The sequence below is a fragment of the Notamacropus eugenii genome, chromosome 4 (genome assembly GCF_028372415.1).
Source record: "Notamacropus eugenii isolate mMacEug1 chromosome 4, mMacEug1.pri_v2, whole genome shotgun sequence".
NCBI lineage: Eukaryota > Metazoa > Chordata > Mammalia > Diprotodontia > Macropodidae > Notamacropus > Notamacropus eugenii.
Window position 1 is genome coordinate 366,805,756 of NC_092875.1, and position 12,688 is coordinate 366,818,443.

Sequence of the window (12,688 nt, forward strand, 5' to 3'; positions counted from 1 at the left end):
ATTTACATAGTCCTTTCCTTTATAGTCGATGGTACAAGCATCATTCCTTCATTTCACAGATGAGAAAGTCTACCCTTTAAATCTCAGCTCAAATGCCATCGACTCTAGTTAAGATTTCTCTAATTACCCCAGATCGAAATGATCTCTCTCTTCTTTTAACTTCTGTAAAATTTCGTACTTTTCAGGTGGCACTTGGTCACATTTTAACCTGTTTGAAAATTATTTGTGTACATCTTTTCCCTTTTTGACTGTACACCCCTCAGTAGTAGGGGCTATGTCTTTTTGTTCTCTGTCTTCCATGGAACTTAGCAAGATTATGAGTGTTTGGCAAACAACTGATTGAAGATGCTACATGAATGGGTCTAAACCTGGGATCTACAGACCACTAAAGTGTTTGTGGAAAGTTTTCAGGGGTGCTGTGAACTAAGATGGAAAAGTTACATGTTAGTTTTTATTAACTTCTAAGTGAAAGTTAGCATTTCCTTCGATTATAATAAAAAACAGCATTGTTCTGAGAAAGGGACCATAGTCTCTAACAGTCTGCTAAAGAGATTCGTGACACCAAAAAGCTTAAGGAGCCCCTGTCCTACACTTTGTGTGGCTATAGCAATGATGCTGCAGGGCCACTGAAACTAATATAAATTATGTGTCTCCTGGGTATAATTATACAGCTGAAAGGGCCCACCGAAGGGCATTGTGATAACTGAACGAATAGTGCTGTAACAAGTGCTGACATCAGTGATATCTCAGCCTGGTGTATAAAAGGGATGTGAATGTTGAGCTGATGCATCACTGAGACATACTGTTCCTTTCAATGCAGTGGCTTGTGTCCCTGACCTGAGTTCTTGCTGTCAATCAGTCAGTCAACACTGAGCTCCTGCTTCATGCAGACTCATCTAGTTTTCTGACAGTGGAGGTGAATGTGGACAGGTAAAGAAGAATAGATGAGAAAGAGAACAAAAAGGAGACAGCATGATAATTAAAGCCCTTCATAATCCGGCTTCAAGCCTAACCATGTATTATATTGGATCTTCAATGAATGACTTGTTGTTCCCTGTCTTTATCCCACCATTTTCTGATACCTGATGTCTCAGGTGCCTGAGTTGGTCTTTATCTATACGGGTGCCTGTTAAAATCTCCTTTTTCTTTCAAGATGCCAACTCCTTCATTAAATCTTTTATCCTCTTCCCTCCCATCCACCCCTGACCACCAAGTAACCTCACACAAAGAAAAGAAAGAAAGATATATTTTATTTTGACATATCCCCAATAAACAGCCCCTATTATACTTCCCCATAAAAAGTTAAGCAAAATCAGTAGTGATTGTGTCTGATGATAAATGTCACTTTCCATTTTTTTTTGTATTTTGCTGTCTATTGACAGAAAGGAAGAACACGAGTCAGTCAACAAACATTTATTAATTGCCTACTATTGGCAATATGTTTATTATTGGAGATATGAAGAAAAGAAAAAGACTACCAGCTTTCAAGGAGCTTGTAGTGTAATAGGGGATAAAATAATGCAAATAACTATGCACAAATAAGCAGTATTATGTAGGATAAATTAGAGATAATAAATAGAGGGGAGGTACTGGAATTAAGTGGGATCAAGACATGCTTGCCATAGAAAGTAGAATTTTAGCTGGGACTTGGAAAAAGTCAGGGAACTGGGAGGCAGAGATGAAGAGGGAGAAAATTCTAAGCATGGGGGACAGCCAGTGAAAATGTCCAGAGTTTGGAGATGGAAAGTCCTATGTGAGGAATAACCAGGTGGCTATTGTGACTGGATTGAAAGGTGTATATGGAGATGTGTAAGATGGAAAGGTAAGAGGGAGAGGAGGCAGATTATGAAAGGCTTTGCATGCTACAGCATTTTGTATTTGATCCTGGAGGTGATCAGGATCCACTGGAATTTATTGAGTAGGGCATTGCTGTTGTGAGACCTGTGCTTTAGGAAGATTGCTTTGATAGTTGAATGGAGGATAGACTGGAATAGGGAGAGAATTGTGACAGACAGAACATCTAGTAGCCTATGGTAATAGTCCAGGTGTGAGGTAGTGTAAAGGAGTATTTTAATTTTAATAATTTGCAACAAACATTATCTATTGTGTTTGACAATTGGGTTTATTTCCTTGCTTCCTGGAACCTGCAGAACACTTGGCTATCAGCTAATCAATTAATTAATGGAACAAGAGCCTTAGTGTATAATTTGAGCACCATATGGCAGTAATCCCAGGGCCACCAGTCAAATGATTATCAAAGGGTGTTCAAGAATGGTCCTCTGCTGGTTCTCCCCAAGTTGTAGAGAAGATCCAAACCTGTACTGATAGAATGACTTCTCTATACCAAGGAAATCTTAGGGTCCAGTCCCTATTCTGACATTTGTGTACCACAATTTTTCTTGAATTCCCTAATTGTTATCCCCAATAATTTTCTAATCCATCCTTTTTCTTCTTATTCTGGTTGCATTGATATTGTTCATGCAAACATTGTTACATATTACATAACTGAGTCTATTTTGTCTTTTATCATCTTTTTTATGAATGAAGATTTCATAGTTGTCCTATTACCTTCTCCACTCCTTTTATCCCCGACATATAAGTGATATCTTCCTCCTCAAGTCTCTCAATTATTCTGACATTCTCTTATGCACATATACTGATCCTTTGGGTAATTATTTGTCAAAGGATATTCAGTGTGTATTTGCTGGCTCTCCCTAAACCCACAGTGTGTTCACTGCTTGTGAGAGGATACTCAGCCTAAAACTTCTTAGTCTACTTCCCCTCATGCTACCCCAAGCTTCAGGGCTTATCCTATGGTACTGACTTAGGATCGATATAGAGCTAGGGGTGTGACATAAAATATGCTAAAAATTAATAATATTGGAAATCTATCATGCATACTCAAGTCCTCATTCCTGATTTTGGGATCTCCTCTTCTTATTCACAGCCCTTTACATTCATTATGACATGGGCAATTGACACTGCATACATATACATACACACATTTTATTATACCAAGAAATGAATGATACTTGTTAATAGCTACTTCATGGAGTGCAACTGATCATCTTGACCATCCTTACCACTCCCAGAGTGGGTGTGAGAGCTAGAAAGAAGTTCAAACTCTTTAAGTACTTGAAAGTGATGAATGAGTTAAAAATAGAGTTAACTCTTCTGGATCCTGTTGGGGGAAAGGAGAGGGCAAGGCTGCCCTGAAGGAAAATGAAGGAACAAGAATGATTATCCTTTCCATCTTACTCTCCACTGATATTTTTCGAAGCTGCCAGTTCAGTTCAGTCTTATTCATATTTGCTTTTTGTCTCTGGTCTATCTCACATCACTCACAGCATGACCTGTTTTCTATCCTATTTCTTCATGTGGTCACCACTATGCTTCAAAATCTATCTCTACTAATCTATTATTGTGCCCAAATCAGGCTGCCTTCATACTGCAAAGCCACAGCAAGCAGCAAGAGGTGAACTAAGGACCATGGGGCTGGCTACATGTCCCACATGGAAATAATAACATGGAATGGTAGAATAGAAATCTCTTTCCAGAGTGAGTCTCAACAGCCAAAGAGAAAGGATCCACAAGAAAAGTATCTTCTTGTCTCTTGACATTTCTCTTGGTTTCATCTCTATGTTGAACTGTTGGAAAGTACTGTTTTTGATGTCTGACAGACTTAATTTCTCTGGTAAGAGCCCTCAGGACTCTTTAGTCTTCCATGAAGATGGAATGTGTTACAAACTGCTACATCTTTGAATCCTCAGCATCTAGCATGGTTCATAGAATAATAAATGCCTGTTATCTAGAGGAAAATGGAGAATAGAGAATTAAGGATCAGAGAGGAAAGGAGTACTTTCCAGTACCTGTAGATGTAATAAGGCAAGATCACCATTTTCATGTGTTTAAGCTGATTGCCTGACACAGTGACAAATCTGAATAATTGCAAAGCCTGTGTCCAGATACAGTAGCTAAGATTACATGGTTGTCTCCTACCTTAAGCAGTAAACCTAAAGACCTTGTTTTGAAATGCTAAATTTTCTTTGGGGACCTTAGAAAAACAAAGAGCTGTACTTGGTTGAACCTTTCCTCCTTCAGTATGGCCCCGTCTCTCTCTTCCCACAGCAAGTTAAATAATTAAGATCACGTATAATTAAAATTTCATCCAAGTCATACTAGTTATGTTTACTGGCCACAGTGGAGTATATAAATATCCCAGAAGGGCATAAAGACAGAGGCTGCTTCCTGCTCGTGGTTTTCCTCTCACCAGTCTGCTACCATATATTATCTTCAGCTGGGTTACAGTTAAATTCACTGTTCTAATATGGCCTCTTCCTGAAGGGCTATTGGTCCTATAGGGCTTATAAACACACTCAAGATTAGAAAGCTAAGTTCAAGGGTTCAGGTTATTTTAGAGGATTAATTCTTGCATTTGGGAGAGGATTTTGTATTTCAATTGTCATGGAAAATTTGTCCTATGATAAATTTGTTGAAATATATACATATATTTATACCATATCCTCCCCCCATATATACCAAAGAAAAAAGAGTTAAATATATAAATACATAAAATGTGGTCCATAGTATATTTGTTGAAATATATATTTATATGTATATTTATATACATATGTTCACAAATCCTTTATATATATATACCAATAAATATATCTATATCTATATACTAATAAATATATCTATAAATATAAATACATACACACACCTTTTTTGCAGTAGCCTCCTAATTGGTCCCACTGTTTTCACTCTATTCAAAACAATCTATGCTTTATACTACTATGGCATTAATCTCCATGAAATACCTTTTCCATTATGTCATTCCTTTGTCGAAAAAGCTTAGACAACTTCCTGTTACTTATAGAATAAAATCCAAACTCCTTAGCTTCATAACCCAAACTCTCCATAGACTGACCTTAACAACTTTTAAACATCCTTTCTTATTCTCATACATGAATTCTCTAAATAAGCTATTGACTTATAATGACAATGGATTAATGTCTAGTCACTGTCCCTAGAATGTAGCATGCATATTCGTACTTCCAAGTCTTTGCTCAAGCTATTTCTTCCCGCCTGGAATGGCCTCCCAACTATTTTATGCCTCTCAAAAATCCTACTATTCTATAAGGCTCTGCTTAAGTCTTTCCTCTTGTTTTGAAATGTTCCCTTTCTATTTCAGCCCACCTAAAACTTATGTCATTTGATTTCATATCATTTATTGTCTAGACCAGTTTTGAGGCACTTAAAACTTTATCTTGTATTGTGACTATATGTAGCAGTAAGCATCCCAGTATACACAGAAGGGCCTGCTACACATGTTCTTAGATCTGATTTCTTAAAAGGAAAGCAACTTTTGAGGGGTCAACAATCTTCTTTAATCATGTATACCAACAGAGAAAATACAAGTAGCACCAACAGACAGGGCTTCCAAACTGTCTGACCATAGGCAATACATACATCATTACCAGAGAGAGAGGCTCTAACATCTGGATTTTCAAAGTAGGATGGGGGTGGGGAGGGGCGTTAGTTAGCAGCTACCCAGAATCTCATCTGGCGCACCAACCTTCTTCCAAAAAATGAGCCCTAAAGCAAAACCTCGCTTCAGAGTATGTGTACTCTTTTCAGGGATGGAGGGCATGACCCTCATGATCCAGTGCCTCATTAGAAATTAACAAAAGGTGTCTGAGGTCTATTAATGGGAGGTGAAGATCTTTAACTCTTCCCTCCACACACAATTAACATCGCGCTATATTAGGGTTACATACCTTCTGTATCTATAAAGACTACAAGAACCTGAAACCAAGAGTTGATTCCGTTGGGTTCTGACAGTGCCAAGCAAGGGTTATTATCTTCCATTCTCTCCTCCTCTGTTCCAGTTTCTGATAAGAGATGGCTCTTATCTTTGTCATGTCCATCCTCTCTGATTCAGTCTTTGACCCTATTCCTTCCCATCCAATAAGGGGGTTTGTACCTTTGATTATCTCACTTCATTCTCTCAACCTTTGTCTCTCCTTAATAATTAGATTCTTTCTTGGGGCCTACAAAATTTCCCAGGTTTCTTCATCCTTTATAAAATAAACAAACAAACAATTTTCACTTGATACTGTCATCCAGCCCCTCAAACTATCATCTCCTTCCTCTCACTCTTTTCATAGTCAAAGTTCTAGGAAAAAAACCTGTCAATACTCATGCCCTCCTCCACATTTCTCCTTCCTCAACCAGTTTCACTGTGCTTTCTATCTCAGTTACTGGAATGGAGTTACTAATGGTCCTCGGAATCTGATAGGCATTCTCACTTCCCATTGCTCTTTATCATTTTCCAATTTTTGTTGCTGAAACTTGTTGAACTCTAACTCATTCTCCAGACTCTTCCATCTCCATGTCCACTGACTGATACCCTCCAAATTATTCCAAAACAAGACTGACTCAATGACTGGTATATGCCTTTTTATTACCCCCAGGGAGAAAAAAGTAAACCATTCAACTTGTCCTCAAAGCCTTTCAAAATATGGATACAACCTATGCTTCCAGACTTATGTTATTTCCCCTTCAGGATGACACCCAGACTTTGACCCTGACTGACTGTGAGGATGGTGGTATCTTGACAGTAATGGGGTGCCTAGGAAGAAGGGAAGGTTTTGGGGAAAAGATGATGAGTTCAGTTTTGGACATCTTGAGTTTAAGATGCCTACAGGATATTCAATTCAAGATGTCCAACAGTCAGTTGGAGATGCAAGATTGAAGATGAGTAAGGTAGATTTGAGAATAGATGAGATAATTAAATTTGAGTATAGATGTAGATAATTAAATCCATTGGAATTTTGAGATCATAAAGCAGAATAGTAGAGGGAGAAGAGAAGAGGCCCTAAGAACCTAAGAAAGGATTCCAGGGCAGGGGCAGAGTCAAGATGGCAGAGTCAAAGTAGAGAACTGCTACAGCTATCCCTCCCAACCCCTCAATAAATCTGTAAAAAATGATTATAATGTCCTAGAGCAGCAGAAGCCACAAAACGACAGATTGAAGCAAATTTTTAGCCCAAGACAATCTGGAAGATCAATGGAAAAGGTCTATCACACCAGGCTGGGAGCAGAGAGCAGTTCGGTCACGCCAGCTCAGACTGAGCGGAAGCAGGCCTTAGGGGACTGAATCGTTGGTGGCTGCTGTGGATTCTTTACTTCTCAACCCACAAATGCTAAAGACAGTTTCAAAGGTCAGTGGGAAAGGTCCCTTACCTTGCTGAGAGCAGAGTATGTTCCAGTCCCAGCCCCAGCTCAGCCTCAGGACAGCTGCAACCACTGCTGAAGCAGAGGCTGCTTCTGGAGCTCTCCACTTAACAAAGTTCCAAAGTCAAGTAATTGGCTGGGAAAATGAGCAAACAATGGAAGGTAAGAAGGGGAAGGTGAGAGGGAATAAGTGAACCTTCCTTTCATTGGATTTGGCTTCAGGAGGGAACAAACTATATGTTCAGTTGGGTATGGAAGTTTATCTTACCCTACAGGAAAACAGAGGGGAAGGGGATAAGAGGGGGTTATAATAGAAGGGATAGCAGATTGGGGGAAGGGGCAATCAGAAGAAAACACTTTGGTAGAGGAACAGGTCAAAGGAGAGAATAGAATAAATGGAGAGCAGGACAGGATAGAGGGGAAATATAATTAGTCTTTCACAACATCACTTATGGAAGTGTTTTGCTTGATCACACATGTATAACCTTTATCTAATTGCTTGCCTTCTCAGTGAGAGTGAATGGGGAGGGGGGAAGGGAGAGAATGTGGAACTCAAAGCTTTAAAAATGAATGTTAGAGGCTGTTTTTACATGCAACTAGGAAATATGATATATAAGCAATGGGATATAGAAATCTATCTTACCCTACAGGAAAATAGAAGGGAAAGGGATGGGGGGCAGAGTGATAGAAAGGAGGGCAGATTGGAGGAAAGGGCAAAAGGGCAATCAGAATACATGCTGTCTAGAGGTGAGGATAGATGGGGAGAAATTTTGAAATTCAAAATTGTGTGGAAGTGAATTTTTAAAACTGAAAATAAATTTATATTAAAAAATTAAAAATGTGCATACACTTTGACCCAGGTGCCAGGCCTAGAGGCCTGTGTGGGCTACCCGAGTCTTTCTTACCTCACCTCCGAGGTCTTCGGCTGGCCACGCCGGATGCACATATGAGAGAAAGGACGTTCCAGAGTCGAACAAGGGTTGAGCTTTATTTCAGGGTCTAGTTACAAGTGCAGGGAGATCTTCCTTAGGAGGAAGAGGGGGAGATTTCCTAAGGAGGCTAAGATCTTAAGGGATTGGAAGTAGAAGTACAAGCGGGGAGAGAGGGGGAGGGGAGAGAGGAAAGAAGAAGCGGAGCCTACTGTCCTCTTGGCTCCTCACGTGCTAAGAGCGCTTTCAGGCTTCCTCAATCCTACTTAACCTTCAGCCGCACAGTTTGCATCTAAATACCGTGCTGTTAGGTAACTAGGTGTGCTCCAATCCGGGACCATCTCGAGGGCGGGGAGATCTCTCTCCCATCACGTTTCTCACGGGAAGAGGCGGAATTACTCGAGATAGCTCGGTTCACCTCTATTCCCTGCCGTTTCCTGGGAGGGTCTCGTGAGAGCTCTAAGATTTAGAAGCTCCCACCTTTACCCGCCCGAGACTGTCCACACGGAATTGAGCTTCCAATCCTCACATTCCCCTTCTTTGTTTTGCACGGAGCGCACCTGGCTCTAGAGCAAACAGTGGCTGGAGGCTGAGTGGATTAGGAAGGACTTTAGCATATGAGTACCCTACAACAAGACTTCATTCACACAGAAATCTGCAGCTAGCACAACTGACAAAGGGAGGCATCAAATAAAACAAAGATGAAACTAAATGGCTGAGTTACAACAGGGGAAGTGCAATCAACTAATCCCAAAGCATATTTTAAGAGGAGCAGCTGGTGTAGGCGCCTTACACATCACCACTCCCCTTAATCTTGCAAATGGATCTATACAGGTGGAAAATTGGTCACCTCCTCCCCACCCAAGTGTCCTGGGTTTGTGATATCAAAGTCCTCCTTCAGCCGGTGGAAAGAGATGCCTAGATGGGAAGCTGTCAGCAGCAGTGTCTGCGGTTGTGATGAGTGCTGCCTCCTCTCTGGGCAGCAAGGTTAAAGCTGTCAGCAGCAGGCTCAGGTGGTGTATGATCCTTCTCCGGGGTCTCCGGGCTATCCGCCTCCTGCGTCTCCGCCGTCTCTGACATCGGTTCCCACCTACGGATCCTTCTAATGGGAATCCACGCATGACCTTTTCCTATGGAGACACAAACATACCCTCGACCCCCTATTAGTGTCTTAAAATGTCTCATAGCTGGAGTAGTATGTGCGCTTTTTCAGACAGCTGTATCAAGCTCTGATTGTATTAGGCCTCTTGATCTTAGCTCTGATTGTATTAGGCGACCTTTTCCCCTTCTTTGTTTAGCGAGGATCGCCTTTAAGGTCAAATTGATAAGAATGCATAGTGGCTGTTTGTTTTGGTATAGCTGCTGCCAGGTACTCACAAATGCTTGATTAACATCTGTAAGGAACCTGAACTTTACGGATTTTTTCTTTATAACAAACACAGGAGCATTCCAGGGTGCTGATTGCTCCTTAACCAGTATTTGTAATGCCTGGAGTTTTTCTGGAGTCAGGGACCACTGCTCCACCCAAATCGGGGTGTCTGACTTCCAATTCAAGGGTGGGGACTCCAGTGCAACAGCAATGGCCCTTACTAAAAATTTGATAACCTCATCCCGAGGCGGCTCATAATGTCTCTGCCCCAGATGTTAAAACTAAGTCCTGGAATCACCAACGGCCATACGGTCCCTTGGCGATCCTCTGCCTCCCACTTTACTGGGTGCATTGTCTCTAAGGTATTTTGGCACCCTCCTATTCCCCACACTGGTCTTTGGCTTTCTTTGAGCTTCCAGTGCCGGGGTACTGAGCGACCGCTAAGGCAGGTCCTATCCGCTCCAGTATCAAGGAGGCCAGTCATGGGAATTCCATTGAGCCAGATTGTACACTCGGGTCTATTCTGTCCTATTTCCTTTAGTAACTGGATTTGAACTGAGTGCTTTAAGGGAAGGGCAATAGCGATGGGAAGCTGATCCTGGCCCCTCCCTGTACTTATTTCTTTCTGCCCTGGGGTAAGGCAGGCTCTGGCTAAGCTCTTCCAGTCATTAGGAGTCAGAACGAACTGACCGCTGAGAGTTTCAAGCATGGCTATAACAAAGGGTGAATTAGGGCCGTGCTTGGTACAAGCCTCTTTAAGAGTCGCCACTCTCTTCCACTCTATGGGTATGTGGCTCCTTCGAACTCCACCGGGGACACTGGGGTCCGCTATTTCTAGCACAGGAAATGTCCCTACATCTTCTCCATTCTCTATAGCCTTTCTTATTCCTTTTTCCAAACTGGACTGTGGCCCTGAACTGTCTCACCAATGGAGCAGGTTATAAGGAGGCGTGGAGGGAAGGCACGGCGTATTCTCCCCTGCCTTGCCTTTTCCATCCGCTAGATGGAGCTCCGAGTCTATTTTTTCTTTAAGCTCCTTAACTTTCCGCTTAACTTTCTGCTTGCCTGGACTCTCCGTCCCTCCCGTGTTCTCCCCTCCCCTTTCTCCGCTTCCACTCTCATTCCAATCCCGCCCTGGCCTCTCTGGCCCTTCCAGCAGGCTCTTAATTACACCGAATATCAGGAAATCTAAATCCTCCAGCTCCCCAGGGTATTGTTGTTTATAAGCAGTCATTTGCTCTCCGACCGCTCCCCATTTTTCTCTTGATATTCCTGCCTGCTTGAGCCAAGGAGAAACTTTCCAAATCCTTTTACAAAATTCTCGGAGGTCATCTAACTCTATTGTGACCCCCGCCTTCCTGCATTCCCTGTGAAGTTTCTCAGCCCAGACCTCCTGTTCCTCTGGCTTTATTACTGGCAATAGATTCCCCATCTCCTCCCTTTTCCCAGGGGTTTGGGAAGCTTCTCTCCACTTTCTCTCCTTCCGAATCTAGGATTCGGGACTCGCTTCTTTCACAGCCCCTTCCAGGTGTACCCCAAAAGCACCCAGGATTATCTGCGCTCCCAATCCCTGTTGGGGCACCAACTGCCAGGCCTAGAGGCCTGTGTGGGCTACCCGAGTCTTCCTTACCTCACCTCCCGAGGTCTTCGGCTGGCCACGCCGGATGCACATATGAGAGAAAGGACGTTCCAGAGCCGAACAAGGGTTGAGCTTTATTTCAGGGTCTAGTTACAAGTGCAGGGAGATCTTCCTTAGGAGGAAGAGGGGGAGATTTCCTAAGGAGGCTAAGATCTTAAGGGATTGGAAGTAGAAGTACAAGTGGGGAGAGAGGGGGAGGGGAGAGAGGAAAGAAGAGAAGCGGAGCCTACTGTCCTCTTGGCTCCTCACGTGCTAAGAGCGCTTTCAGGCTTCCTCAATCCTACTTAACCTTCAGCCGCACAGTTTGCATCTAAATACCGTGCTGTTAGGTAACTAGGTGTGCTCCAATCCGGGACCATCTCGAGGGCGGGGAGATCTCTCTCCCATCACGTTTCTCACGGGAAGAGGCGGAATTACTCGAGATAGCTCGGTTCACCTCTATTCCCTGCCGTTTCCTGGGAGGGTCTCGTGAGAGCTCTAAGATTTAGAAGCTCCCACCTTTACCCGCCTGAGACTGTCCACACGGAATTGAGCTTCCAATCCTCACACCCAACAATGCCACTTCTAGGGTTGTATCCCAAAAAGATCATAAAAATGGGATAAGTACCCACATGCAAAAAAAAATATTTATAGTAGTTCTTTTTGTGGTAGCCAAGATCTGGAAATCAAGGGAATGCCCATCAACTGGGGAAGGGCTGAACAAATTGTGTTATATGAATGTAATGGAATATGATTGTGCTATAAGAAATGACAAACAGGCAGACTTCAGAAATACCTGGATAGACTTATATAAACTGATGCTGAGTGCAGTAGCAGAACCAGGAAAACATTATACACAGTAATAGAATTTAAGGACTGTTTTTGATAGACTTAGTCCTTCACAGCAGTGCAAGGATCTAAAACATTTCCAACGGACTTGTGATGCAAAATGCCATCCACAGCCAGAGAAAGAACTATGCAGTTGGAATGCAGAATGAAGCATACTATTTTCTCTTTTGTTATGTTTGGTTTTGTTTAGTTTTACTTGTGCTTTCTCCTATTCGTTTTAATTCTTCTATGCAACATGACTAATGTGAAAATGTGTTTAATAAGAATGTATGTGCAGAGCCCTTATAAAATTGCATGCCATCTTGGGGAGGGAAGGGGGAGACAAGGGGAGAAAATTTAAAATTTATGGAAGTGATTGTTGAAAATTGAAAACAAATAGGTAAATAAATTTGGAGGGAAAAAAACAAAGTATTCTGTTGGACATCCATGTTTAGCAGTTGTAAGAAGACTGATAAGGAATGGTCATACAGGCAGTTAGAGAGTGGGGGTAATAGTGTGATTTGCTGGAGAAGTTGGGTGGAATGGGATCATTTGTACATGTAGTCCTCATGTGAATGGGGTGAATAAGGAGATAGTGGCCGTAAGCACCTGGGTGATATGAGAGAGGAGGAGGGGAGAAGAGGGAGCCTTTAGTGAATGGCTTCTTTTCTTCCTCAGTAAAATATGAGGCAAAGTTGTCTGTAG

At 42.2% G+C, this 12,688-nt stretch overlaps 1 long non-coding RNA gene across 3 annotated transcripts in view; it reads right to left on the reverse strand.

Moving 5' to 3' along the window:
* The window catches only part of LOC140501630 (uncharacterized), a 98,486-nt gene extending 91,100 nt beyond the window's left edge, over positions 1–7,386 (reverse strand). Inside the window, exon 1 of one of the 3 annotated variants that reach the window (XR_011966274.1) lies at positions 7,249–7,386. This is a non-coding gene — a long non-coding RNA (uncharacterized lncRNA). The remainder of the gene's footprint in view (positions 1–7,248) is intronic. The other 2 variants (XR_011966273.1, XR_011966275.1) reach the window with 2 other exon arrangements.
* Between the last annotated feature and the right edge of the window lie 5,302 nt (positions 7,387–12,688).